The sequence below is a fragment of the Oncorhynchus clarkii genome, chromosome 23 (assembly GCF_045791955.1).
Source record: "Oncorhynchus clarkii lewisi isolate Uvic-CL-2024 chromosome 23, UVic_Ocla_1.0, whole genome shotgun sequence".
Lineage (NCBI taxonomy): Eukaryota > Metazoa > Chordata > Actinopteri > Salmoniformes > Salmonidae > Oncorhynchus > Oncorhynchus clarkii.
Genome location: NC_092169.1, coordinates 57781376 through 57805283, shown reverse-complemented (window position 1 = coordinate 57805283; position 23908 = coordinate 57781376). Strand labels below are relative to the sequence as shown.

Sequence of the window (23908 nt, the reverse complement as noted above, 5' to 3'; positions counted from 1 at the left end):
TACATCCTGTTACTGTTTAGTTACCGTGACGGCTGTCATGTTCCACGAGAGTCAAAAACAAAGGAGGAAATAGAGGGTTGTTTTGATAGTTTCCACGCCCTCTATTTCCCTCCTCCTGTCAGGTTTGAGCAGTAGCACCATGCTCTAGGCCTCACACAGCGTAGCATTATCCCACAGCATTATCCCACAGCACTATCCCACAACATTATCCCACATCATTATCCCGCAGCATTATCACACTGCATTATCCCACAGCATTATCCCACAGCATTATCCCACAGCATTATCCCACAGCATTATCCCACAGCATTATCCCACAGCGTGACATCCACTATATAACTGGTTATTGTTTAAATACAGAAAGGGGGTTGAGAAGGATGGAGTACACTGTGAATGGAGGGAGAGAGATTTGGAGACAGGAGAGAAACAGGGGGAGAGAGATTGGGAGACAGGGGGAGAGAGATTGGGAGACAGGAGAGAAACAGGGAGAGAGAGATTGGGAGACTGTAGTGAGAGATTGGGAGACAGGAGAGAAACAGGGGGAGAGAGATTGGGAGACAGGAGAGAGAGATTGGGAGACAGGAGGGAAACAGGGAGAGAGAGATTGGGAGACAGGAGAGAAACAGGGGGAGAGAGATTGGGAGACTGTAGTGAGAGATTGGGAGACAGGAGAGAAACAGGGGGAGAGAGATTGGGAGACAGGAGAGAAACAGGGAGAGAGAGATTGGGAGACAGGAGAGAAACAGGGAGAGAGAGATTGGGAGACAGGAGAGAGAGATTGGGAGACAGGAGAGAAACAGGGAGAGAGAGATTGGGAGACAGGGGGAGAGAGATTGGGAGACTGTAGTGAGAGAAATGGGGAGAGAGAGATTGGGAGACAGGAGAGAGAGTTTGGGAGACAGGAGAGAAACAGGGAGAGAGAGATTGGGAGACAGGGGGAGAGAGATTGGGAGACTGTAGTGAGAGATTGGGAGACAGGAGAGAAACAGGGGGAGAGAGATTGGGAGACAGGAGAGAAACAGCGAGAGAGAGAGTGGGAGACAGGAGAGAGAGATTGGGAGACAGGAGAGAAACAGGGAGAGAAAGATTGGGAGACAGGAGAGAGAGATTGGGAGACAGGAGAGAAACAGGGAGAGAGAGATTGGGAGACGGGGGAGAGAGATTGGGAGACAGGAGAGAGAGATTGGGAGACAGGAGGGAAACAGGGGGAGAGAGATTGGGCGACAGGAGGGAAACAGGGAGAGAGAGATTGGGAGACAGGAGGGAAACAGGGGGAGAGAGAGATTGGGAGACAGGAGGGAAACAGGGGGAGAGACAGATTGGGAGACAGGAGGGAAACAGGGGGAGAGAGAGATTGGGCGACACGAGAGAAACAGGGGCAGGGGAAGTTTGTTCTCTTCCTTTACAACTTAAAGCTAAGACAAAAAACATAGCTGTGTGTGTGTGTGTGTGTGTGTTTGTGTGTGTGTGTGTGTGTTTGTGTGTGTGTGTGTGTGTGTGTGTTTGTGTGTGTGTGTGTGTGTGTGTGTGTGTGTGTGTGTGTGTGTGTGTGTGTGTGTGTGTGTTTGTGTGTGAGAAAGTCAAGCTACATGACCATGGCCGTGCCACCACAACCAGCGTCAGTGAAGATGAAACATAGCAGAGAAGAGAGGAAACCACGTGTGGTGTTGGTGCCTCAACACTCTCCCAGATTCCCACACGATGAGGTGGACCATTAAAGTATATTTTCATTTGCATGTGATGCGCCCAATTGGGCAGAGCTCCGATTTTGTTGCTGTGGTGCCTGGGATTTCTACGATTCCTCCTCTCAGGTCCAATGGCGGTTGGTTGCCAAGGAATGATATGGGTGTAACCATGGAGATTCATATTTATATTCTGTCTACGCTTTAATTCTGGGTCTAACTATGTGGTGTTTCATTTGGTCTTTCTGATGAATTGATTTTTTTGTGGGGGTTTTGACTCTCTGTGACTCACAACCTATATTCAGTCTTATGTAGCACAATTTGAAATTGTATTTTATTGTTTACATTGGATAAAAGTAGAGACTCAGAGCTAGAAAATGGTATGTCATACACTCAATTGTTGAGGAACAACGGGAAAGTCATTCTGCTTTGAACGCTGATAAACTTGTAAACTCACTTTTTGAGAAAAGTAACTTTGTCTGTTTTGGTATCTACTGTAGTGGAGAGCTCTTCTTTGTCTGTTTTGGTATCTACAGTAGTGGAGAGCTCTTCTTTGTCTGTTTTGGTATCTACTGTAGTGGAGAGCTCTTCTTTGTCTGTTTTGGTATGTACTGTAGTGGAGAGCTCTTCTTTGTCTGTTTTGGTATCTACTGTTGTGGAGAGCTCTTCTTTGTCTGTTTTGGTATCTACGGTAGTGGAGAGCTCTTATTTGTCTGTTTTGGTATCTACTGTAGTGGAGAGCTCTTCTTTGTCTGTTTTGGTATCTACTGTAGTGGAGAGCTCTTCTTTGTCTGTTTTGGTATCTACTGTAGTGGAGAGCTCTTATTTGTCTGTTTTGGTATCTACTGTAGTGGAGAGCTCTTCTTTGTCTGTTTTGGTATGTACTGTAGTGGAGAGCTATTCTTTGTCTGTTTTGGTATCTACTGTAATGGAGAGCTCTTCTTTGTCTGTTTTGGTATCTACTGTAGTGGAGAGCTCTTATTTGTCTGTTTTGGTATCTACTGTAGTGGAGAGCTCTTCTTTGTCTGTTTTGGTATGTACTGTAGTGGAGAGCTCTTCTTTGTCTGTTTTGGTATGTACTGTAGTGGAGAGCTCTTCTTTGTCTGTTTTGGTATCTACTGTAGTGGAGAGCTCTTCTTTGTCTGTTTTGGTATCTACTGTAGTGGAGAGCTCTTCTGTCTGTTTTGGTATCTACTGTAGTGGAGAGCTCTTCTTTGTCTGTTTTGGTATCTACTGTAAGTGGAGAGCTCTTATTTGTCTGTTTTGGTATCTACGGTAGTGGAGAGCTCTTATTTGTCTGTTTTGGTATCTACGGTAGTGGAGAGCTCTTCTTTGTCTGTTTTGGTATCTACTGTAGAGGAGAGCTCTTCTTTGTCTGTTTTGGTATCTACGGTAGTGGAGAGCTCTTCTTTGTCTGTTTTGGTATCTACTGTAGTGGAGAGCTCTTCTTTGTCTCTTTTGGTATCTACTGTAGTGGAGAGCTCTTCTTTGTCTGTTTTGGTATCTACTGTACCAGAGAGCTCTTCTTTGTCTGTTTTGGTATCTACTGTAGTGGAGAGCTCTTCTTTGTCTGTTTTGGTATCTACTGTAGTGGAGAGCTCTTCTTGGTCTGTTTTGGTATCTACTGTAGTGGAGAGCTCTTCTTCGTCTACACCCATTCAGCATCGTTCACACCCTCTTAAGCTTTAGCCCCACCCATTCAGCATCGTTCACACCCTCTTAAGCTTTAGCCCCACCCATTCAGCATCGTTCACACCCTCTTAAGCTTTAGCCCCACCCATTCAGCATCGTTCACACCCTCTTAAGCTTTAGCCCCACCCATTCAGCATTGTTCACACCCTCTTAAGCTTTAGCCCCACCCATTCAGCATCGTTCACACCCTCTTAAGCTTTAGCCCCACCCAGTCAGCATCGTTCACACCCTCTTAAGCTTTAGCCCCACCCATTCAGCATCATTCACAACCTCTTAAGCTTTAGCCCCACCCATTCAGCATCGTTCACACCCTCTTAAGCTTTAGCCCCACCCATTCAGCATCGTTCACACCCTCTTAAGCTTTAGCCCCACCCATTCAGCAGCGTTCACACCCTCTTAAGCTTTAGCCCCACCCATTCAGCAGCGTTCACACCCTCTTAAGCTTTAGCCCCGCCCATTCAGCATCGTTCACACCCTCTTAAGCTTTAGCCCCACCCATTCAGCAGCGTTCACACCCTCTTAAGCTTTAGCCCCACCCATTCAGCATCGTTCACACCCTCTTAAGCTTTAGCCCCACCCATTCAGCATCGTTCACACCCTCTTAAGCTTTAGCCCCACCCATTCAGCATCGTTCACACCCTCTTAAGCTTTAGCCCCACCCATTCAGCATCGTTCACACCCTCTTAAGCTTTAGCCCCACCCATTCAGCATCGTTCACAGCCTCTTAAGCTTTAGCCCCACCCATTCAGCATCGTTCACACCCTCTTAAGCTTTAGCTCCACCCATTCAGCATCGTTCACACCCTCTTAAGCTTTAGCCCCACCCATTCAGCATCGTTCACACCCTCTTAAGCTTTAGCCCCACCCATTCAGCATCGTTCACACCCTCTTAAGCTTTAGCCCCACCCATTCAGCATCGTTCACACCCTCTTAAGCTTTAGCCCCACCCATTCAGCATCGTTCACACCCTCTTAAGCTTTATCCCCACCCATTCAGCATCGTTCACACCCTCTTAAGCTTTTGCCCCACCCATTCAGCATCGTTCACACCCTCTTAAGCTTTAGCCCCACCCATTCAGCATCGTTCACACCCTCTTCAGCTTTATTCCCGCCTGTCTCTTTAAGGATTCACATTGAGGCGATGTGCCAAACAGTCAGCAGTGTAGTAAAGATCACGACTAAAAGTGGTATAAGTAGTAGCCTACAATAAGGATAAATTCCAGGGAAACAGAAAGTGTCCAGATAAAAATATAGTATAAATATTAGATGATGTTTAACTCCAGACACACTGGTCTAAACTGATGGGTCATGTGACATAAATTCTCCAACCCCCAGACACACTGGTCTAAATTGATTGGTCATCTGACATAAATTCTCCAACCCCCAGACACACTGGTCTAAATTGATTGGTCATCTGACATAAATTCTCCAACCCCCAGACACACTGGTCTAAATTGATTGGTCATCTGACATAAATTCTCCAACCCCCAGACACACTGGTCTAAATTGATGGGTCATGTGACATAAATTCTAGAACCCCCAGTCGCATCCAGGGGTGGAAAAAGTACTACATTGTCATACTTGAGTAAATGTAAAGATAACAGTCCTGAATTTCAGATGTCCAGCTGCTTTTGTATGTTGTCCGTCTGACACGCTTAGAGGTCGGCCGTCTGGCACGCTTAAGGGTCGGCCATCTGGCACGCTTAGAGGTTGGCCGTCTGACACGCTTAGAGGTCGGCCGTCTGGCACGCTTAGGGGTCGGCCATCTGGCACGCTTAGAGGTCGGCCGTCTGACACGCTTAGAGGTCGGCCGTCTGGCACGCTTAGAGGTCGGCCGTCTGGCACGCTTAGAGGTCGGCCGTCTGGCACGCTTAGAGGTCGGCCGTCTGGCACGCTTAGAGGTCGGCCGTCTGGCACGCTTAGAGGTCGGCCGTCTGAGACGCTTAGAGGTCGGCCGTCTGGCACGCTTAGAGGTCGGCCGTCTGGCACGCTTAGAGGTCGGCCATCTGGCACGCTTAGAGGTCGGCCATCTGGCACGCTTAGGGGTCGGCCAGGCAGGAGTGAGATCCAACTCCTCGACAGAAGGCCCCTCCAGGCTGATCCTCATCAGGTCTTCGGTGGTGGGGATCACAAGGCAGTTCCTTGTTGAATTATTAATATCAGGTTCTGCTCAGAGAAGCCTCACTCACACCGGGAGGCTGAAAATGGGCAGCACCAGCATAATCTGCACCAACTCCAGTATGTTGTAGGGAAAAGATAATATCTTTCCATTTAATTTAAACTCTTACCATTTAACTTATCAAAACCAAACATTGGATACCATACATAACCACTCAGGACTGTTAGTCGACCTTGTAATCGTGCCTGTAGGGGTCCTTTGTCAACATGGTCTCCCCACAGGGCACTGTAGGACTTGTCCTTGACATTGTGGCTGACCAGGATTTTCAGTCCCTTGCCACTCATCCTGGATTACAGCCATGTTGCACCCCGATCTGCAGGGTTGAACAGAGCGAGTGAGTTTGCAAAAATATGCAGTTTGCAAACATAACATCGTCTCAGATGGATGATGAGCTGTGCCTGGTTTTCCCCAGACATAGCACTTCGCATTCAGGACAACATTTTTTCCATTGTGTCTCATCAGACCACAGAATCTTTTGTCTTTATGCTCTTCAGTCTTTCATGTACCTTTTTACAAACTCCAGGTGTGCTGTCATGTACCTTTTTACAAACTCCAGGCGTGCTGTCATGTACCTTTTTACAAACTCCAGGTGTGCTGTCATCTACCTTTTTACAAACTCCAGGTGTGCTGTCATGTACCTTTTTTACAAACTCCAGGTGTGCTGTCATGTACCTTTTTACAAACTCCAGGTGTGCTGTCATGTACCTTTTTACAAACTCCAGGTGTGCTGTCATGTACCTTTTTACAACCTCCAGGTGTGCTGTCATGTACCTTTTTACAAACTCCAGGTGTGCTGTCATGTACCTTTTTACAAACTCCAGGTGTGCTGTCATGTACCTTTTTTACAAACTCCAGGTGTGCTGTCATGTACCTTTTTACAAACTCCAGGTGTGCTGTCATGCACCTTTTTACAAACTCCAGGTGTGCTGTCATGTACCTTTTTACAAACTCCAGGCGTGCTGTCATGTACCTTTTTACAAACTCCAGGTGTGCTGTCATCTACCTTTTTACAAACTCCAGGTGTGCTGTCATGTACCTTTTTTACAAACTCCAGGTGTGCTGTCATGTACCTTTTTACAAACTCCAGGTGTGCTGTCATGTACCTTTTTACAAACTCCAGGTGTGCTGTCATGTACCTTTTTACAACCTCCAGGTGTGCTGTCATGTACCTTTTTACAAACTCCAGGTGTGCTGTCATGTACCTTTTTACAAACTCCAGGTGTGCTGTCATGTACCTTTTTTACAAACTCCAGGTGTGCTGTCATGTACCTTTTTACAAACTCCAGGTGTGCTGTCATGCACCTTTTTACAAACTCCAGGTGTGCTGTCATGTACCTTTTTACAAACTCCAGGCGTGCTGTCATGTACCTTTTTACAAACTCCAGGTGTGCTTTCATGTACCTTTTTACAAACTCCAGGTGTGCTGTCATGTACCTTTTTTACAAACTCCAGGTGTGCTGTCATGTACCTTTTTACAAACTCCAGGTGTGCTGTCATGTACCTTTTTACAAACTCCAGGTGTGCTGTCATCTACCTTTTTACAAACTCCAGGTGTGCTGTCATGTACCTTTTTACAAACTCCAGGTGTGCTGTCATGTACCTTTTTACAAACTCCAGGTGTGCTGTCATATACCTTTTTACAAACTCCAGGTGTGCTGTCATGTACCTTTTTACAACCTCCAGGTGTGCTGTCATGTACCTTTTTACAAACTCCAGGTGTGCTGTCATGTACCCTTTTACAAACTCCAGGTGTGCTGTCATGTACCTTTTTACAAACTCCAGGTGTGCTGTCATGTACCTTTTTACAAACTCCAGGTGTGCTGTCATGTACCATTTTACCAACTCCAGGTGTGCTGTCATCTACCTTTTTACAAACTCCAGGTGTGCTGTCAGGTACCTTTTTACAAACTCCAGGTGTGCTGTCATGTACCTTTTTACAAACTCCAGGTGTGCTGTCATGTACCTTTTTACAAACTCCAGGTGTGCTGTCATGTACCTTTTTACAAACTCAGGGTGTGCTGTCATGTACATTTTTTTACAAACTCCAGGTGTGCTGTCATGTACCTTTTTACAACCTCCAGGTGTGCTGTCATGTACCTTTTTACAAACTCCAGGTGTGCTGTCATGTACCTTTTTTTACAAACTCCAGGTGTGCTGTCATGTACCTTTTTACAAACTCCAGGTGTGCTGTCATGTACCTTTTTTTACAAACTCCAGGTGTGCTGTCATGTACCTTTTTTTACAACATCCAGGTGTGCTGTCATGTACCTTTTTACAAACTCCAGGTGTGCTGTCATGTACCTTTTTTTACAAACTCCAGGTGTGCTGTCATGTACCTTTTTACAAACTCCAGGCGTGCTGTCATGTACCTTTTTACAAACTCCAGGTGTGCTGTCATGTACCTTTTTACAAACTCCAGGTGTGCTGTCATGTACCTTGTTTTACAAACTCCAGGCGTGCTGTCATGTACCTTTTTACAACCTCCAGGTGTGCTGTCATGTACCTTTTTACAAACTCCAGGTGTGCTGTCATGTACCTTTTTTTACAAACTCCAGGTGTGCTGTCATGTACCTTTTTACAAACTCCAGGTGTGCTGTCATGTACCTTTTTTTACAAACTCCAGGTGTGCTGTCATGTACCTTTTTTTACAACCTCGAGGTGTGCTGTCATGTACCTTTTTACAAACTCCAGGTGTGCTGTCATGTACCTTTTTTTACAAACTCCAGGTGTGCTGTCATGTACCTTTTTACAAACTCCAGGCGTGCTGTCATGTACCTTTTTACAAACTCCAGGTGTGCTGTCATGTACCTTTTTACAAACTCCAGGTGTGCTGTCATGTACCTTTTTACAAACTCCAGGTGTGCTGTCATCTACCTTTTTACAAACTCCAGGTGTGCTGTCATGTACCTTTTTACAAACTCCAGGTGTGCTGTCATGTACCTTTTTTTACAAACTCCAGGCGTGCTGTCATCTACCTTTTTCTCAGGAGTGGCTTCCATCTGGCCACCCTACCATAAAGCCCAGATGGATGAAATGCTGTAGAGACTGTTGTCCTTCTGGCAGTTTCTCCTCTCTCAGCCATATAACTCTGTAGTTCTGTGGACTGGGATTATATGCCCCCCTGCCTCTCTCTGCAGGTGGTACATCACTCCCCCACGGTGACCCTTTTTCACGGAGGCACCATCTGCCCCGAAGGAGATGTCCCTCTTAATCCATGACCCTCTATCCTCCTCTTACAAACAGCACAAAATGTGGCCTTGGTGGCATCCAAAACACCTGGAATGACAACACAAAAAAACAAACAATTATACTAAAGTATTTCTGACAAACTAAATTCTATCTCCATTAAGAAAGAGTGATTCAACTTTACACACGAATAACGCCTGTAAAGAGGAACAACTTGCCAATGGCATGGGAGCTCTCTAGGGTCTGTTGTCCGACCAGGAGATTGACTGGCTTCCCATCGTCCAACGAGCCCATGTAGACAATCTCTCATTCGGTGTTGGATATATCAGTGTCTCCGTCTATAGATTACGGTAAATTGTAATCTTTACTCGCACACTGTGCTCATAAATGCTTTTTCCGGTTTGCACATATCTATTTTTAGGGGCAAATGCGAGTGAAACACACTGTAGATCCCTGCCTTAATAGTAAAAGTAGAAGTCACCCAGTAAAATACTAATTCAGTAAAAGTCTACCAGTTTTTGGTTTTAATACATGATGGATAGTTGGTATTCAGCAGTCATGAATTAATTACTTTGAAGAACTACTAAAATAGTGATTTTGTCAGACATCTGCTCTGTAGCGATGAGATGATGGTAGTCACTACTGCTCTCTCTCTCTGTCTCTCTCTCTCTGTCTCTCTCTCTCTGTCTCTCTATCTCTCTCTGTCTCTGTCTCGCTCTCTCTCTGTCTCCCTCTCTCTGTCTCGCTCTCTCTCCCTCTCTCGCTCTCTCTGTCTCCCTCTCTCTCTCTGTCTCGCTCCCTCTCTCCCTCTCTCTCTCTCTCTCTCTGTCTCTCTCTCTCTCTCTCTCTCTCTCTCTCTCTCTCTGTCTCGCTTTCTCTCTCCTACTCTCTCTCTCTCTCTCTCTCTCTCTCTCTCTGTCTCGCTCTCTCTCTCTCTCTCGCTCTCTCTCTCTCTCTCTCTCTCTCTCTCTCTCTCTCTCTCTCTCTCTCTCCTATCCGTTCAGTTTCTATTCAGAACTCTTCATCTCAATGAAAAAAGCCTGAGCTTCATAGACAGGCCTGCGTGTGTCTTTCTCTATAGAAATAACAGAACAGGGTAGGATTCATAATGCCCAGCCCAAAGGCCGTTCATCCACCAAGTCATAAGACTGGGACTGTGAACAGCTTATTGACTTGGAAATGGTGTTCGATGTGAACTTAAACCTCATCACGTTGTTATGGGTAATGGCATGGTTCATGCCTCAGTCCTTTTGGGAGAAGGGAGTCCAATTACACCCGGTTATATTTAACAGGGCCTTTAACATTGTTGGGTTTGAGCTCAATAGATTCCCTTTGATAGGACTGGAGCTGAATAATTCTGAGGTGTCAGTGTGTGAAATCACTTGATTAGAGGGATTGGGGATGGTTTGACTTGGAAGTTTAATCTACAAGATACACGATGTAGTTGTTTGCCTCAGTCAAGCTGCTGTCGCTTCAGACATGAAGAAAGGTCTTCAAGAAACTGGTCTGACTGCAGCTTAGAGTCTATTAGGCGCTCAGGCCTGGAGATGTTACTATTAGAGGGTTAGGGGGGTCGTACACTGTCTATTAGACGCTCAGGCCTGGAGATGTGACTATCTGAGATTCATGTTACTATCTGGGATTCATGTTACTATCAGGGATTCTAGTTACTATCAGGGATTCTAGTTACTATCAGGGATTCATGTTACTATCAGGGATTCTAGTTACTATCAGGGATTCATGTTACTATCAGGGATTCTAGTTACTATCAGGGATTCATGTGACTATCTGGGATTCATGTTACTATCTGGGATTCTAGTTACTATCAGGGATTCATGTTACTATCAGGGATTCTAGTTACTATTCTAGTTACTATCAGGGATTCTAGTTACTATCTGGGATTCTAGTTACTATTCTAGTTACTATCAGGGATTCTAGTTACTATTCTAGTTACTATCAGGGATTCATGTTACTATCTGGGATTCTAGTTACTATCTGGGATTCTAGTTACTATCAGGGATTCTAGTTACTATTCTAGTTACTATCAGGGATTCATGTTACTATCTGGGATTCTAGTTACTATCTGGGATTCTAGTTACTATCTGGGATTCTAGTTACTATCAGGGATTCTAGTTACTATCAGGGATTCTAGTTACTATCTGGGATTCTAGTTACTATCAGGGATTCTAGTTACTATCAGGGATTCTAGTTACTATCTGGGATTCAAGGGTCTTAATTTAATTAACATACAGTATCTCTCTAGGCTGTCATGGTAGTGTGAGTTGTTTACATGATGAGCTGGGAATGGAGGAAGGAAACCTGGTGTGTGTGTGTGTGTGTGTGTGTCTGTGTGTGTGTGTGTGTGTGTGTGTCTGTGTGTGTGTCTGTGTGTGTGTGTGTGTGTGTGTGTCTGTGTGTGTGTGTGTGTGTGTAGCTGTGGAGGAAACCTGGAGCCGCTGCTTGAGTCACCACATCAGCTGATTGGCAGAATTTCTGATGTCATTTGTTTTCTTGCTGCGAGGAAGGAGGGGTCATGCAGGCTACGCCGCAGTCTCTCTGGCATTCTCTCTCTCTCACGCTTTCACATTTACTCCTTTCCTTTCCTTCTTTCCTTCCTTCTTTCCTTACTTCTTTCCTTCCTTCTTTCCTTACTTCTTTCCTTACTTCTTTCCTTCTTTCCTTCTTTCCTTCTTTCCTTCCTTCTTTCCTTCTTTCCTTCCTTCTTTCTTTCCTTTTTTCCTTTTTTCCTGACTTCCTTCTTTCTTTCCTTCTTTCCTTCTTTCTTTCCTTACTTCCTTCTTTCTTTCCTTCTTTCCTTCCTTCTTTCCTTCTTTCCTTCCTTCTTTCTTTCCTTCTTTCCTTCCTTCTTTCCTTACTTCTTTCTTTCCTTCTTTCCTTCCTTCTTTCTTTCCTTCCTTCTTTCTTTACTTCTTTCCTTCCTTCATTCCTTACTTCTTTCCTTCTTTCCTTCTTTCCTTCTTTCCTTCCTTCTTTCCTTCTTTCCTTCCTTCTTTCTTTCCTTCTTTCCTTTTTTCCTGACTTCCTTCTTTCTTTCCTTCTTTCCTTCCTTCTTTCCTTACTTCCTTCTTTCTTTCCTTCCTTCTTTCCTTCTTTCCTTCTTTCACTCTCCATCTGCTTAAATGCTGTACATACCTGTCATACTTTATTGAAATGAAAAGCAAAGCTCTATCTGTTTGTTTCTCCACAAATATTATGATGCAGAGATAAAACCCGGATGGAGATCCACAGTCCAGTATTAAACTGTTTCAGTAAACACTAGGATATTCCCTTAAATCTGATAATGGGATGTCTTGTATTGATGCATATAACAGAACATATCATGAAGAACTCTGATGAGCTGGTTATTCAGTTCTGAATCAATTGGTTATTCAGTTCTGAATCTATTGGTTATTCAGTTCTGAATCTATTTGTTATTCAGTTCTGAATCTATTGGTTATTCAGTTCTGATTCTATTGGTTATTCAGTTCTGAATCTATTGGTTATTCAGTTCTGAATCTATTTGTTATTCAGTTCTGAATCTATTTGTTATTCAGTTCTGATTCGGTTGGTTATTCAGTTCTGAATCTATTGGTTATTCAGTTCTGAATCTATGGCCTGGGAGGGAAACTCCTTACAACACCCACCCCCTCCTCACCTCCTCACAACACCCACCCCCTCCTCACAACACCCTCTCCCTCCTCACCTCCTCACAACACCCACCCCCTCCTCACCTCCTCACAACACCCACCCCCTCCTCACCTCCTCACAACACCCACCCCCTCCTCACCTCCTCACAACACCCACCCCCTCCTCACAACACCCTCTCCCTCCTCACCTCCTCACAACACCCACCCCCTCCTCACAACACCCACCCCCTCCTCACAACACCCACCCCCTCCTCACAACACCCTCTCCCTCCTCACCCCTTTACAAATAAAATCTAATTTATCACCTGCTGTGTAAACAAGAGGTGTAGACTAAAAGTGACATGCTTACTGACGGGTCCTTTTCCAACAATGCAGAGAGAAAAATATAGAACAAATAATAACATGAGGAATAAATACACAACGAGTAACAATACCTTGGTTATATACACAGGGTACCAGGTAATAACTTGGTTATATACACAGGATACCAGGTAATAACTTGGCTATATACACAGGGTACCAGGTAATAACTTGGCTATATACACAGGGTACCAGGTAATAACTTGGCTATATACACAGGGTACCAGGTAATAACTTGGCTATATACACAGGGTACCAGGTAATAACTTGGTTATATACACAGGGTACCAGGTAATAACTTGGCTATATACACAGGGTACCAGGTAATAACATGGCTATATACACAGGGTACCAGGTAATAACTAGGCTATAAACAGTGGGGCAAAAAAGTATTTAGTCAGCCACCAATTGTGCAAGTTCTCCCACTTAAAAAGATAAGAGAGGCCTGTAATTTTAATCATAGGTACACTTCAAGTATTACAGACAAAATGAGAAGAAAAAAATCCAGAAAATCACATTGTAGGATTTTTTATGAATTTATTTGCAAATAAATAGGCTATTTGGCGTTGTGATGTCATAATCTCCCAAAATCCCGTCTGACCCTGTGGTGTTGTGAGGGATTTATTCTATGGCTTCATCTATGGGGTTGGACCTGCCTCTCGTAGGCTGTTTCCTAATAGCTCCTGAGCCCCGTTATGAAAGACAGATCCGTGGTTCCAGCAGCTCGCTGCCTGTCAGTACTGCTGAGGGGAAACACATCTCTTCTTTGTCGTTGCTGCACTCTCCTCCTCCTGCTGCTGCTGCTGCCGCCGCTGGCTGGGGGTGGGACTGCAGCGGTCATCCGGGCTATGGAGCAAGACTCAGGATTTACATTATCCACACTGTGAATTAACGACTGAAGTCTAATGCTCACATTCTCCCTTGGAGAGGGGGAGGGGAGAGAGAGAGAGAGAGAGGGGTGAGAGAGAGAGGGAGGGGAGAGAGAGAGGGGTGGGGGGGAGAGAGAGAGGGGTGGGGGGGAGAGAGAGGGGTGGGGGGGAGAGAAAGGGAGGGGAGAGAGCGAGAGGGAGGGGAGAGATAGAGAGGGGTGGGGGGGAAGAGAGAGAGAGAGAGAGAGGGAGGGGAGAGAGACATAGAGAGACAGAGAGAGGGAGGCGAGAGAGAGAGAGCAGAGAGAGAGAGAGAGAGAAAGAGATAGGGAGGGGAGAGAGAGAGAGAGAAGAGACAGAGAGACAGAGACGGAGAGGTGGGGAGAGAGAGACAGAGAGAGGGAGAGGTGGAGAGAGAGAGACAGAGAGAGAGAGAGAGGGAGGGTGGGGGTGGTGAGACAGACTACAGGCTGCTGCCAGTGTTATTCCATTGTGCTGTCACTTCCTGCTCTAGGAACATGTTGGATTACCAATCAGTCATTATATATGCAGTACCCAGTTTAGATCACAGCCCTCTTCGGAGGAGGCAGTACTTCAGAGGAAGAGGGAGAGGTACAGGGAATCTCCTAGTTCTCATTACAGTATTCTGCCTGTTTTGTTTTGTTAGTGTCACTGACAATGTGCTACTGGCGTATGATGATGTTGTTGTGTAACGTCCCAGGGACCCCAACAACCACTGTGAAAACACATCAATAACGCATCAACACGTTCCATACAGTAACCTAGCTGTTGAACATTCTCTCTCTCTCTACAGTAACCTAGCTGTTGATCATTATCTCACTCTACAGTAACCTAGCTGTTGATCATTCTCTCTACAGTAACCTAGCTGTTGATCATTATCTCTACAGTAACCTAGCTGTTGATCATTCTCTCTACAGTAACCTAGCTGTTGATCATTATCTCTACAGTAACCTAGCTGTTGATCATTCTCTCTACAGTAACCTAGCTGTTGATCATTCTCTCTCTACAGTAACCTAGCTGTTGATCATTATCTCTCTCTACAGTAACCTAGCTGTTGATCATTATCTCTACAGTAACCTAGCTGTTGATCATTCTCTCTACAGTAACCTAGCTGTTGATCATTCTCTCTACAGTAACCTAGCTGTTGATCATTCTCTCTCTCTCTACAGTAACCTAGCTGTTGATCATTATCTCTACAGTAACCTAGCTGTTGATCATTATCTCTACAGTAACCTAGCTGTTGATCATTCTCTCTACAGTAACCTAGCTGTTGATCATTCTCTCTCTACAGTAACCTAGCTGTTGATCATTATCTCTCTCTACAGTAACCTAGCTGTTGATCATTATCTCTACAGTAACCTAGCTGTTGATCATTCTCTCTACAGTAACCTAGCTGTTGATCATTCTCTCTACAGTAACCTAGCTGTTGATCATTCTCTCTCTCTCTACAGTAACCTAGCTGTTGATCATTATCTCTACAGTAACCTAGCTGTTGATCATTATCTCTACAGTAACCTAGCTGTTGATCATTCTCTCTACAGTAACCTAGCTGTTGATCATTATCTCTACAGTAACCTAGCTGTTGATCATTATCTCTACGGTAACCTAGCTGTTGATCATTCTCTCTACAGTAACCTAGCTGTTGATCATTATCTCTACAGTAACCTAGCTGTTGATCATTATCTCTACAGTAACCTAGCTGTTGATCATTATCTCTACAGTAACCTAGCTGTTGATCATTATCTCTACAGTAACCTAGCTGTTGATCATTATCTCTACAGTAACCTAGCTGTTGATCATTATCTCTACAGTAACCTAGCTGTTGATCATTATCTCTACAGTAACCTAGCTGTTGATCATTCTCTCTCTCTACAGTAACCTAGCTGTTGATCATTCTCTCTCTCTACAGTAACCTAGCTGTTGATCATTATCTCTACAGTAACCTAGCTGTTGATCATTCTCTCTCTACAGTAACCTAGCTGTTGATCATTATCTCTCTCTACAGTAACCTAGCTGTTGATCATTATCTCTACAGTAACCTAGCTGTTGATCATTCTCTCTACAGTAACCTAGCTGTTGATCATTCTCTCTACAGTAACCTAGCTGTTGATCATTCTCTCTCTCTCTACAGTAACCTAGCTGTTGATCATTATCTCTACAGTAACCTAGCTGTTGATCATTATCTCTACAGTAACCTAGCTGTTGATCATTCTCTCTACAGTAACCTAGCTGTTGATCATTATCTCTACAGTAACCTAGCTGTTGATCATTATCTCTACGGTAACCTAGCTGTTGATCATTCTCTCTACAGTAACCTAGCTGTTGATCATTATCTCTACAGTAACCTAGCTGTTGATCATTATCTCTACAGTAACCTAGCTGTTGATCATTATCTCTACAGTAACCTAGCTGTTGATCATTATCTCTACAGTAACCTAGCTGTTGATCATTATCTCTACAGTAACCTAGCTGTTGATCATTATCTCTACAGTAACCTAGCTGTTGATCATTATCTCTACAGTAACCTAGCTGTTGATCATTCTCTCTCTCTACAGTAACCTAGCTGTTGATCATTCTCTCTCTCTACAGTAACCTAGCTGTTGATCATTATCTCTACAGTAACCTAGCTGTTGATCATTATCTCTACAGTAACCTAGCTGTTGATCATTCTCTCTCTCTACAGTAACCTAGCTGTTGATCATTCTCTCTCTCTACAGTAACCTAGCTGTTGATCATTCTCTCTACAGTAACCTAGCTGTTGATCATTCTCTCTCTCTACAGTAACCTAGCTGTTGATCATTCTCTCTCTCTACAGTAACCTAGCTGTTGATCATTCTCTCTCTACAGTAACCTAGCTGTTGATCATTCTCTCTACAGTAACCTAGCTGTTGATCATTCTCTCTACAGTAACCTAGCTGTTGATCATTCTCTCTACAGTAACCTAGCTGTTGATCATTCTCTCTACAGTAACCTAGCTGTTGATCATTCTCTCTCTACAGTAACCTAGCTGTTGATCATTCTCTCTCTCTACAGTAACCTAGCTGTTGAACATTCTCTCTCTCTACAGTAACCTAGCTGTTGATCATTCTCTCTCTCTACAGTAACCTAGCTGTTGAACATTCTCTCTCTCTACAGTAACCTAGCTGTTAAACATGGTAAACTGGTATAACCATCATGTCATTATCATTAGTAGACTTAGTGTATCAGCCTGGTATAACCATCATGTCATTATCATTAGTAGACTTAGTGTATCAGCCTGGTATAACCATCATGTCATTATCATTAGTAGACTTAGTGTAACAGCCTGGTATAACCATCATGTCATTATCATTAGTAGACTTAGTGTAGCATCCTGGTATAACCACCATGGAGCTGTAGGTAGTGTTTACCATTATAACAGACTAACACTTCTGTATGTAGTGTTTACCATTATAACAGACTAACACTTCTGTATGTAGTGTTTACCATTATAACAGACTAACACTTCTGTATGTAGTGTTTACCATTATAACAGACTGTCTGGTACACTTCAGTATGTAGTGTTTACCATTATAACAGACTAACACTTCTGTATGTAGTGTTTACCATTATAACAGACTAACACTTCTGTATGTAGTGTTTACCATTATAACAGACTGACACTTCTGTATGTAGTGTTTACCATTATAACAGACTAACACTTCTGTATGTAGTGTTTACCGTTATAACAGACTAACACTTCTGTATGTAGTGTTTACCGTTATAACAGACTAACACTTCTGTATGTAGTGTTTACCATTATAACAGACTGAACAGACGCCTCCTCCCACAACCCCTCCTCCCACAACTTCCTCTCCCACAACTCCTCCTCCCACAATCCCTCCTCCCACAACTCCTCCTGCCACAACTTCTCCTCCCACAACGTCTGCTCCCACAACCCCTCCTCCCACAACTTCTCCTCCCACAACTCCTCCTACCACAACGCCTCCTCCCACAACGTCTGCTCCCACAACCCCTCCTCCCACAACTTCTCCTCCCACAACTCCTCCTACCACAACTCCTCCTCCCACAACTCCTCCTACCACAACACCTCCTCCCACAACGCCTCCTCCCACAACGCCTTCTTTCTCTGGATCTCCTGTAGTTTCCACAACTAAGACTTCCCCCCCTTTCCCTCCTGAGCAACCGGGAAACATTCGCCCGTTTCCAGTTTCTGTTTCACGTCCTCCACATCCAGTTTAGCCGTCGACATTTTCTGTGTTGGGAGTTTGTTGTAACCCATTTATTGATGTGATTATGATAGGCCATAGGTCAGGCCATGTTGGTCACATGTATGCGATGCTTACATATGTCACGTAAAGAGAGCGAGAGTTGAGTGAATAGGGAATGTTTTTCCTAAACAAATTAGGGATTTCAGTTAAAAAAAAGTTTTCTGTCAGAAACAGGCACTGTGCTGTGGTGCCTTTCCTCTACATTAGGGAGGAGAGAGAGACAACACTCACTGCCATTTATTTTTTAACACAGTGTGAACATCGGGCTCTTTCTTGAGTCATTTGTTTGTCTTAATTATTTAATCAAACAGTGTGCTTAAAGAATCAGACAACCTCATTGTCTATGTAGTTGACTTCATTCAAACACATAGGGGTGTGTCTGTCGAAAGAACAGGACGACTCTTTGTCGACCAAGATTTGTTTTAGTCGAGGACAGCCCTAGTTAGGACATTGTTCTGTACTGTATTACACCCCCAGGATCCTGTTAGGACATTGTTCTGTACTGTATTACACCCCCAGGATTCTGTTAGGATGTTGTTCTGTATTGTGTTACACCCCCAGGATCCTGTTAGGATGTTGTTCTGTACTGTGTTACACCCACAGGATCCTGTTAGGATGTTGTTCTGTACTGTGTTACACCCACAGGATCCTGTTATAATGTTGCTCTATACTGTATTACACCCCCAGGATCCTGGTAGTATGTTGTTCTGTACTGTGTTACACCCCCAGGATCCTGTTAGCATGTTGTTCTGTACTGTGTTACACACCCCGGATCCTGTTAGCATGTTGTTCTGTACTGTGTTACACCCCCAGGATCCTGTTAGGATTTTGTTCTGTACTGTATTACATTATTAATAAGTCTCACAGATACACTCTCAACACTATACCACCCTAGAGGATCCTAGCCCTTCCTCTGAACCTGCCACTACAGACCCTCTAGCCCTGCCTAATGCACTGCATGCCTGGCCTGGCCAGAGATGGAATTTCAGCAGAGCTGGTATTCATAGAATACATTGAATGTCCCAGATTGCATCATATCCCCTTCTTTTTGTTGTTGTCGTTGCTGTAGTGCACTACTTTTGAGCCTTATGTACTGTGGAGAACAGTAGTGCACTACTTTTGAGCCCTACGTAGTGTGGAGAACAGTAGTGCACTACTTTTGAGCCCTACGTAGTGTGGAGAACAGTAGTGCACTACTTTTGAGCCCTACGTAGTGTGGAGAACAGTAGTGCACTACTTTTGAGCCCTACGTCGTGTGGAGAACAGTAGTGCACTACTTTTGAGCCCTACGTCGTGTGGAGAACAGTAGTGCACTACTTTTGAGCCCTACGTCGTGTGGAGAACAGTAGTGCACTACTTTTGAGCCCTACGTAGTGTGGAGAACAGTAGTGCACTACTTTTGAGCCCTACGTAGTGTGGAGAACAGTAGTGCACTACTTTTGAGCCCTATGTAGTGTGGAGAACAGCAGTGCACTACTTTTGAGCCCTATGTAGTGTGGAGAACAGCAGTGCACTACTTTTGAGCACTATGTAGTGTGGAGAACAGTAGTGCACCGTTGGGAATAGGGTTCCGTTTTGTGACGTAGCCTCCTGTGTTGTAAAGCCAGGGTCAGATTACTTAATACATCTGTAGTATATTTACGTCAGCACTTCCTGAAAGGGGAGTTTTAACTGTCGGACCACTAGATGATTTACTCACAGGAAACCAAGCCCTGCCCTCAGATCAGCTGATGTGATACCTTTGAGGTATTAGGACGTGGAGAGAAGGGAGTTGGAGATGTGAAAGTCTGAAGAAGTAATCTTCCTGCATCCCAAATGGCTCCCTACATAGTGCACTACTTATGGGCCCTGGTCAAAAGTAGTGCACTGGAAAGGGAATGGGGTGTAATGTGGAACGCAGCCCCCCCTTACTGTCCGACTCCGTAGATCTCCACCGTTTCTTCAGGAGTTACGTCAAGGTTACAGAGAGAGATTTATGAATCATCCACATCCTGCTGGTCTAACGTTCTGAGAGTAATGTTCCGAGGTTACTGGACATTCTTCAGATGAACTTCCTCTTCCTGTCCCAGCGGTAGCTTCTAGTTTACAGATAGAGCAGTATATCTATCTTCCTGTCCCAGCCGTAGCTTCTAGTTTACAGATAGAGCAGTATATCTATGTTCCTGTCCCAGCCGTAGCTTCTAGTTTACCGATAGAGCAGTATATCTATCTTCCTGTCACAGCCGTAGCTTCTAGTTTACCGATAGAGCAGTATATCTATCTTCCTGTCCTAGCCGTAGCTTCTAGTTTACCGATAGAGCAGTATATCTATCTTCCTGTCCCAGCGGTAGCTTCTAGTTTACCGATAGAGCAGTATATCTATCTTCCTGTCCCAGCCGTAGCTTCTAGTTTACCGATAGAGCAGTATATCTATCTTCCTGTCCTAACGGCTAGGACAGGACTGTAGTTAGTTTACAGGACATTGACTGTAGTTAGTTTACAGGACATTGACTGTAGTTAGTTTACAGGACATTCTCTGTAGTCAGTTTACAGGACATTCTCTGTAGTTAGTTTAGTTTACAGGACATTGACTGTCGTTAATGTACAGGAGTTTCTTCCTACCAACTCCCTCGTCCTGCCCCCCTCCCAGACGTTGATGAACAGGACATTCTTCCTACCAACTCCCTCGTCCTGCCCCCCTCCCAGATGTTAATGTACAGGGGTTACTGTCAATCCAAGGGACAGGTTATACTGATGTTGATTGGGTAACATATGTCCCTAGACAAAGATGATGAAGTTCACATCACTTCACTTCCATTAGTCTCTGTCATTTCTTGTATTGTCAACATTCACGAGTAAGGAAGCAGGCCTTTATATTTCACTGTTGGCCAGTTAAAGGTCCAAAGCAGCTGTTTTTATCTCAATATCAAATTATTTCTGGGTAACATTTAAGTACCTTTCAGTGATTGTTTTTAATTAAACTATTAATTAAAAATAGTTTGTTAGCAAAGAGACATTTCTCAAGCAAGAATTTATCTGCAACTGTCTGGGTGTGGTCTGAGTGGGGAGGAGACAACGGAAAACTAGCTGTTATTGGCAGAGAGGTTTTTGGAACTCTCTGTCTCATTGGTCTATTAACTCACGTATCACCCGGTGATGTCACCAGGCAGGTCAACACTCCTTCCCACCAAAACAGACTGATATTTCAGGAGGTCTTTTCAAACAGCTCACTACGCCAAACGGACATGATCATCATTTGCAACCTCATAGTGTTGAAATATATATATAAAATGCAGGAAACCCACATATTTTTGTTGTTGACTGTACTACACCTTTAAATCCTTATCAGGAAGCATGTATGTAAACACACTGTACCCAGTGAGCAGCCTGAACCATTACACCACATATCAGTAGGATATGAGTGAGGCTGAACAGAAGTGCTCCTCTGACTGAGAGGTTTATCAGCACGGCAGAAAGGTGAGAGACTGAGAGACACCTCACAGTAAATCACTGTACTGTGAAACTAGAACATTCCCTTTGCTGTGGGTTATGTGTCATTCAGCTGAATGTCAAGAGTTCGTAAACAGCATTTGTAGTCCAGTATGTAGAGAGTCAGCGTTGGGGGTCTGCGCTTCAGGGTACGATGGATAGCGGCCGGTGTGTGGGTGGAAACATATCTGTTGTTGGGCTACAGGTGGACTGGTTCATCAGAACGTCAAGAGGAAGTGGCTGGATGTGTGGTCTGGCACCTCCCAGTTGTTCTTGACCAGGGATTGGCTACAGGTGGACGGACTTGTTCATCAGAACGTCAAGAGGAAGTGGCTGGATGTGTGGTCTGGTACCTCCCAGTTGTTCTTGACCAGGGATTGGGCTACAAAAAAACAGAACTCGTCATTAGGGGCCGCAGTGGCTCGTGAATCTGTGTGCCCCCCCCCGACATGTGGATTTTAGCGGCCCCCCTCTTGAAGATTAATAATGTACATTTTAAAGTTAATTTCCTGCATTTCTTCACATTCTGCCGTAGGATTAAGGCAAATGTTCACCTCAACTCTCAACAGTTAGTTTAGACCCCCCCAGCCCTCCCCCTCTCTCTCTCTCTCTCTGTCTCTCTGTCTCTGTCTCTCTCTCTGTCTCTCTCTCTCTGTCTCTCTCTCTCCCACTGTCTCTCTCTCTCTGTCTCTCTCTGTCTCTCTCTCTCTCTGTCTCCATGTCTCTCTCTGACTCTCTCTCTGAATCTCTCTCTCTCTCCTCTCTCTGTCTTTCTCTTTCTCTGTCTCTCTCTGTCTCGCTGTCTCCCTCTCTCGGTCTCTCTCTCTCGCTGTCTTTCTCTCTGTCTCTCTGTCTCTCTTTCTCTCGCTCTCTCTCTCTCTCTCTCTCTCTCTCTCGCTGTCTTTCTCTCTCTCGCTGTCTTTCTCTCTCTCTCTCTCTCTCTCTCTCTCTCTCTCTCTCTCTCTCTCTATGTCTCTGTCTCTGTCTCTGTCTCTCGCTGTCTCTTTCTCTCTCGCTGTCTTTCTCTCTCTCTCTCTCAATTCAATTCAAAGGGCTTTATTGCCATGGGAAACATTATGTTTACATTGCCAAAGCAAGTGTGATGGATTATAAACAACAGTGAAATCGACAATCAGAAATGAACAGTAAATATTACACTCACAAAGGTTTCAAAGGAGACATTTCAAATGTCATATTATGGCTATATACAGTGTTGTCACTGGTTGCACTTTTCTTGTGGCAACAGGTCACACATATTGCTGCTGTGATGGCACACTGTGGAATTTCACCCAGTAGATATGGGAGTTTTTCAAATTTGGATTTGTTTTCGAATTCTTTGTGGATCTGTGTAATCTGAGGGAAATATGTCTCTCTAATATGGTCATACATTGGGCAGGAGGTTAGGAAGTGCAGCTCAGTTTCCACCTCATTTTGTGGGCAGTGAGCACATAGCCTGTCTTCTCTTGAGAGCCATGTCTGCCTACGGCGGCCTTTCTCAATAGCAAGGCTATGCTCACTGAGTCTGTACATAGTCAAAGCTTTCCTTAATTTTGGGTCAGTCACAGTGGTCAGGTATTCTGCCGCTGTGTACTCTCTGTTTAGGGCCAAATAGCATTCTAGTTTGCTCTGTTTTTTTGTTAATTCTTTCCAATGTGTCAAGTAATTATCTTTTTGTTTTCTCATGATTTGGTTGGGTCTAATTGTGGTGATGTCCTGGGGCTCTGTAGGGTGTGTTTGTGTTTGTGAACAGAGCCCCAGGACCAGCTTGCTTAGGGGACTCTTCTCCAGGTTCATCTCTCTGTAGGTGATGGCTTTGTTATGGAAGGTTTGGGAATCGCTTCCTTTTAGGTGGTTGTAGAATTTAACGGCTCTTTTCTGGATTTTGATAATTAGTGGGTATCGGCCTAATTCTGCTCTGCATGCATTATTTGGTGTTCTACGTTGTACACAGAGGATATTTTTGCAGAATTCTGCGTGCAGAGTCTCAATTTGGTGTTTGTCCCATTTTGTGAAGTCTTGGTTGGTGAACGGACCCCAGACCTCACAACCATAAAGGGCAATGGGTTCTATAACTGATTCAAGTATTTTTAGCCAGATCCTAATTGGTATGTTGAATTTTATGTTCCTTTTGATGGCATAGAAGGCCCTTCTGGCCTTGTCTCTCAGATCGTTCACAGCTTTGTGGAAGTTACCTGTGGTGTTGGTATTTAGGCCGAGGTATGTATAGTTTTTTGTGTGCTCTAGGGCAACGGTGTTTAAATATAATTTTTATTTCTCTCTCTCTCTCTCTCTCTCTCTCTCTCTCTCTGTCTCTCTCTCTCTCTCTCTCTCTCTCTCTCTCTCTCTCTCTCTCTCTCTCTCTCTCTTCTCTCTCTCTCTCTCTCTCTGTCTCTCTCTGTCTCTCTCTCTCTCAGTTCTCTGGTTCTCACAGTCCAGTACTAATTTTACACTCTCGTTCACTCCTCTCGACCACTAACAACCCTGCTGCTACACACAGGATATGATCTAAATAGTTTCTCTTCCTGTCTTTTGGACACTGAGTCATCAGAGTCGGTA

The 23908-nt window shown here is 44.3% G+C and overlaps 1 protein-coding gene across 10 annotated transcripts in view; it reads left to right on the top strand.

Annotated features, from left to right (window-relative positions):
* The window catches only part of LOC139381124 (protein tyrosine phosphatase receptor type Ea), a 146896-nt gene that overhangs the window by 22029 nt on the left and 100959 nt on the right, over positions 1 to 23908 (top strand). Inside the window, exon 1 of one of the 10 annotated variants that reach the window (XM_071124428.1) lies at positions 1622 to 1706. The exons of 8 other annotated variants lie outside the window; for them this stretch is intronic. The gene's annotated coding sequence lies outside the window, so the exon portion shown is untranslated. Of the gene's footprint in view, positions 1 to 1621; positions 1707 to 21248; positions 21341 to 23908 lie in introns of those variants that run through there. One more of the 10 variants, XM_071124427.1, reaches the window with a different exon arrangement.